The sequence below is a fragment of the Austrofundulus limnaeus genome, unplaced genomic scaffold (genome assembly GCF_001266775.1).
Source record: "Austrofundulus limnaeus strain Quisiro unplaced genomic scaffold, Austrofundulus_limnaeus-1.0 Scaffold483, whole genome shotgun sequence".
Lineage (NCBI taxonomy): Eukaryota > Metazoa > Chordata > Actinopteri > Cyprinodontiformes > Rivulidae > Austrofundulus > Austrofundulus limnaeus.
The window spans coordinates 241,958-247,375 of NW_013952885.1; the positions used below are offsets into that span (position 1 = coordinate 241,958).

A 5,418-nucleotide genomic window follows, 5' to 3' on the forward strand; every position below is an offset into this window, starting at 1 on the left:
ATTTCATTCATAATTATGAGATACTATCTCATAATCATGACTTAGCTATCTCATAATTATGACTTATGAGATAGCTAAGTCATAATTATGAGATAGTATCTCATAATTATGAATGAAATAGTATCTCATAGTAATGAGATAGCTAAGTCATAATTATGAGATAGTATCTCATAATTATGAATGAAATAGTATCTCATAGTTATGAGATAGCTAAGTCATAACTATGAGATAGCTAAGTCATAATTATGAAATAGTATCTCATAATTATGAGATAGTATCTCATAATTATGAATGAAATAGTATCTCATAGTAATGAGATAGCTAAGTCATAATTATGAGATAGCTAAGTCATAATTATGAAATAGTATCTCATAAATATGAGATAGCATCTCATAATAAAGAGATAGCTCAGTCATAATTATGAGATAGCTAAGTCATAATTGTGAGATAGCTAAGTCACAATTATGAGATAGTATGTCACAATTATGAGATAGTATGTCACAATTATGAGATAGTATGTCACAATAATGAGATAGTATCTCATAATAATGAGATAGCTAAGTCATAATAATGAGATAGCTCAGTCATAATTATGAGATAGCTCAGTCATAACTATGAGATGGCTCAGTCATAATTATGAGATAGCTCAGTCATAATTATGATAGCTCAGTCATAATTATGATAGCTAAGTCATAATTATGAGATAGCTAAGTCATAAYTATGAGATAGCTAAGTCATAAYTATGAGATAGCTAAGTCATAATTATGAGATAGCTAAGTCACAATTATGAGATCCAAGTTTTATTTTTTTAATCAGGGTGGCAGAAATGGGCTTCCATAATAGATAAAWGAGTAGGCAGAATTTGAAATACAAGTTACCTGCTCTGCTAGAACCTAAGATTGTAAAATTAAAAAGGAACCACATGAATACAATGTCGTTTCTGTGATTTTGAGGATGTTTTTAATTTGTTATTTAAATCATACACATAAAACAATGCTCATCTCATATATCCATAATGGGTAGAATAAAAACATTATCCTTAAAGAATATTTGTATAAAGAGTTCAAACTGGGTACTATATAAAACCAATTGCTGAAAAACCTTTTAAAACATTTTCACGTTAGTCACGTTTTACTTTTTGTTTACAAAATAATTTACATAAACACCTGAACAATAGGACAACTGTTAAAAGCACCAGCAGTAGTACTGCAGTCAGGAAGAGGACTACATCTACAGAGTGGTAGATATACCAGGGCATTTTGTAGGACTGTGCTTTCAGGTGAGCAGCAYCTTTGTGTCTCATGACAAACTCAATCCAAAATAAGGCCGTGTCAATGGGCTTCATTGGTCGATCRTTGTACAGTTGTGAGAGTTTCTGCATGTTTGACATGTAGGAGGGCTCGTTCAGGACTTCCTGTAAAGCTTTCAGGAAGACATCTTCGTCCACTGTAGTCAGAGTAAGAATTTTAGCTGCACCCTTCTCTTGGAGACGGAGTAGATTGTCATACTGGTCAAAAACCAAAGGAAACCCAAGTACTGGGACTCCGTAACACATGGCCTCTTGGACTCCATTTGTTCCTCCATGAGCTACAAATAGTTTTACCTTTGGGTGTCCCAATAGGTCTTTTTGTGGCATCCAGTCAACCAGTAAAGTGTTGTTTCCCAATGTGTCYGGTCTTTTGCCTTTAACGCTCCAAATGACTTTCTGGGGTAATTTAGCAAATGCTGCAGCGATCACATTAGCCAAATCATCAGGAACCTGACGCACAAAAGCTCCTAAAGACATAATGACGACTCCGTGTTCTCCAGAACTCTGCACAAACTCCTCCAAGTGCTCAGGAAGTGGTTCTGGAGATTTACAGTGGAACCCTCCCACGTACACAACATTAGGCATGGTGGGACGTGGATAGTCAAACACAAAATCAGTTCTCATCAGCCAAATGTCTGCATCAATTTGAATCTGATCAAAGTCACAATCAGGCCCGAGATATTTGTCACATAATGGTTGATATACAAGTTTACTTGGTAAATAGCTTTGTATTTGGGTGATGTAATAGAAAATTATGTTTTTAACTCTCTCAACAAAGGTCATCCTATCAGTAGATCCAGATCCAGTAACAGGAACATATGATAAAGGTGAAGGAGCGATGGCAAAATGAGCATCTTCAGGCATCAACCAACGAACATTATAAACCAAGGGAAGATTAAAATATTTGGCCACAATAGCTCCATTGCCCCAGCAGGGGTCAGTAAGAACCAGGTCAAACTTGCTGTCCTTGATTCTTCTAACCAACTGTGCATCATCCAGCAAGACTGAGACAAGTTCACTTACATTAGAGTGAATTTCAGCAATTTTGGGAATTACTCTTACAGCCATGTAAAGAAACTTAGACAAGGGGAGATCCCCCTTTTGAAATTTCATGAAATCATCGAAAAACTGATTTGCAAAGTCCTGATTTAAGCTACTTTCCACAGGTACGGTGATGGTACTGTAGTAGGAGTTTTCCTTGATGTACCAACTTTTGCTACAACGTACAACAGTAATGTTGTGTCCTCTGGAGTGCAAAGCTTTAAGGAGAACATCCATGTTTATCCAGTGGCTGCCTTCAGCTGGGAAGACCAAGATGTTTCCACCCTGACACACACTTGGAATCAGGAACAGCAGGAGCACAACACTGCAGGAACAGATCGGTCTCATCTGAAATGGAAAAATCAGGCAATCAACTCACCAAAACAAGCAACAAATAATTATCATTTCTACTTTCCCTTTCTTTATTGTWGTCTAGGCTGATTTCTTATTTAAGTGCTAAAAACAAAGTATTGAATTACAGACAGAAAACAAAATATTACAGAAACAAGAATACATTATATAGAACAAAACTACTTTCAGATACTTTTCAGTTGTGTTTGTTCGGAGAAGAAGATCAGCACTGTTAGAGGGTTGATGTGTTTGACAGCAGATGAAACTGTATAAAAACTGTAAAGATAAGGAGCAATGCTCTTTAATCCAATCAGGAAGTTGGGATCCAAAGATTAAACTGAGCAACCTGTGTACSGAGTAACAGTGATAAGTAGTTTACTGATTAACAGAGTCAGAGCTTGGGTGTGTTCAGTTTACTTTACTGTTTCCTGTATTTACCTTTTACAGTAAGTTCATGTCGAACCCCTTCAGTGATTTTTACTATTTGTTCTCTCAATTTAGTAAACTATGCACACAGGTTTGGTGTTCATTTTATTTTATTTTTTTATTATTTAGTGATGATTCTTAAAATATTTGCTAATTTCAGAGTATGACTTGTTTTGATTAAAGCGAGGCAGCGATATATACCGTTAACTCTTCGTCAAGCTGACAGATGCCATTTGTAGTTTTACTGGATGGTAATGAACATGGAAAATATAATTTATCCAACTTTTCAATGCTAAACCCAGACCATGATTTATTGCATGCAAATAAACAAAATAATTTTTGACAAAAAAAACTGTGTGCACAGAATAACTAAATTGAGAGAATGGGGTTTTAATGTATGCACGGTCAAATAAGCTTCAAACCTTCCATCTGCTTAACCTTTGAGGAGGCTTCCTGGACTTATTTGAAGTTCTGGAGGATTTGTGGTTTGAAACATCATAAAAATAATAGCTGAAGAAGACACAGTGTCTCTGATTCTTCATTACGTTAAGAAGTAAAAGCAGGCCCCAGTTTGTGGAAGCTGCTATGCTGGATTTTTGGAGCAAGAGCCTGCACAGCTGTGATGTGTGCGGGGCTGTAATCACTTTCTATCCCTTACCCCAACCATCAGCGCATGACATTTAGCACTTTCACCTATCTATAATTAATTTAGATAGAAATTAAAACCAAACGTAAGATAACATGAATAACTAAACAGTAAGTCGAACATAAGGCAACATCTGGGAAAACTGAGGTCTGTTTGTTGTCCTTTTCCCCTCATTACTGGCTACTACAGCCAGCCTGCAGGGGGCGCCGTTTCGTCCCATTTCCATCTTCACCGTGTAGTTTTACTTTTAACTACTGAAAATCAATGGCGCAACTTTCTGAACCGAAGTTCTAATTTGATCTCAAGTTATAATTATTTTTTACAATACTCCAGGTAAACAAAATTAAACGAGGGATGGCGAATCCTGGGAAATAATTATTTAAAAATCTCAGCACTCACCCTTTTTGCTTTAAAACCCAAGTCATACGTTCAGAAGCGTTAGGTTTAATAAGATTCACATGTGGGCGTTTTAACTGCAAACAGACAAGCAAAATAAACATACCACGTTGGAGAATATGTCCCGTTGTACTGCAGAGGTCTTTGGTTTGCTGTGCCCAGCGCATGGTTTGTGCGCCTTGAGAAACCCGGAAGTAGGCATGAAGACAACAGAGGAGGTTCATGTGGAGGGAGCACTGGTCACGTGACTTGATTTACTGTGGAACTGGTGGCCATTAAGACATCGAGCAAGTGTCTGGRTTTAGCAAAAAAATAATAATGAATAATAAGTGCTGATTATGTAAAAAAAAAAAAGAGAGAGAGAGAGAAACTATTAATAACAATATAGCAAAATTATTAATATGTAGATATAAGCTATCTAATAAAAATGAGAAAGTGACAGAAAGTTGTGTGTGAAATGTATATAACAGGTAAATTATAATACATTATTCTTAGCTGAAGTCATAATTATTCAGCAAGCTTAAAAGTCTAGCAGATCTAGTTTAGATTATAAATGGGTGATTGTAGAATCTCATCCTTGGGGGCTTATTTCCTTCAGATTTTCTAAATCTAGCTGTCAGTTAAATAGATTCACATACAAAGTTAAATAGTTTTATCCATTTAAAACAGGTAATAACTATATACTAAATTTAACACAGAATCTCAGAAGTCAACATCATACCATACATCTAATTAAGGGACACTTAGTCGTGTTAAACAGCTGTGGGTTTAGGCCGTGCTAAGGGTGTCAGTGGGTATTTTTTTAATTGACTCAAAACTATGCATTTCCTGCCATTTGAAGAGCATTTTACTAAATTCATAGGAATCATGAAACAACCTACAGTGAAAACTAGTCTTTAACCTGAACTTTTTTTTTTTTTACATGTTGAACATTGTGAGTTAAGGATGTTTAGCTACTGTAAACAGCAAAGTAGACATGTCATCTTCTGCGCATGTGGGTCTCTGTTGTGGAAAGTTCACAATAAAGTCTGATGAAGGTCGTATTTAAAATCTAATGTGAATGTCGTCCATGCAAAAATAAAATAAAAGGATTTTTACAAAAATCGGAAGCAAGCATTAAGGCCTGCAGTGTGAACGTAGCATAATAATTCAGTTTCAGTTCAGTTTATTTATAAAGCACTAAGTCACAACAACGGTTGTCTCAGGGCACTGTACACACACACACACACACACACACACACACACACAC

General features: G+C 35.9%; 1 pseudogene; it reads right to left on the bottom strand.

The window, feature by feature from the left end:
• Positions 1-1,184: 1,184 nt before the first annotated feature.
• LOC106529999 (UDP-glucuronosyltransferase 2A1 pseudogene) lies at positions 1,185-4,352 on the bottom strand (annotated as a pseudogene).
• Between the last annotated feature and the right edge of the window lie 1,066 nt (positions 4,353-5,418).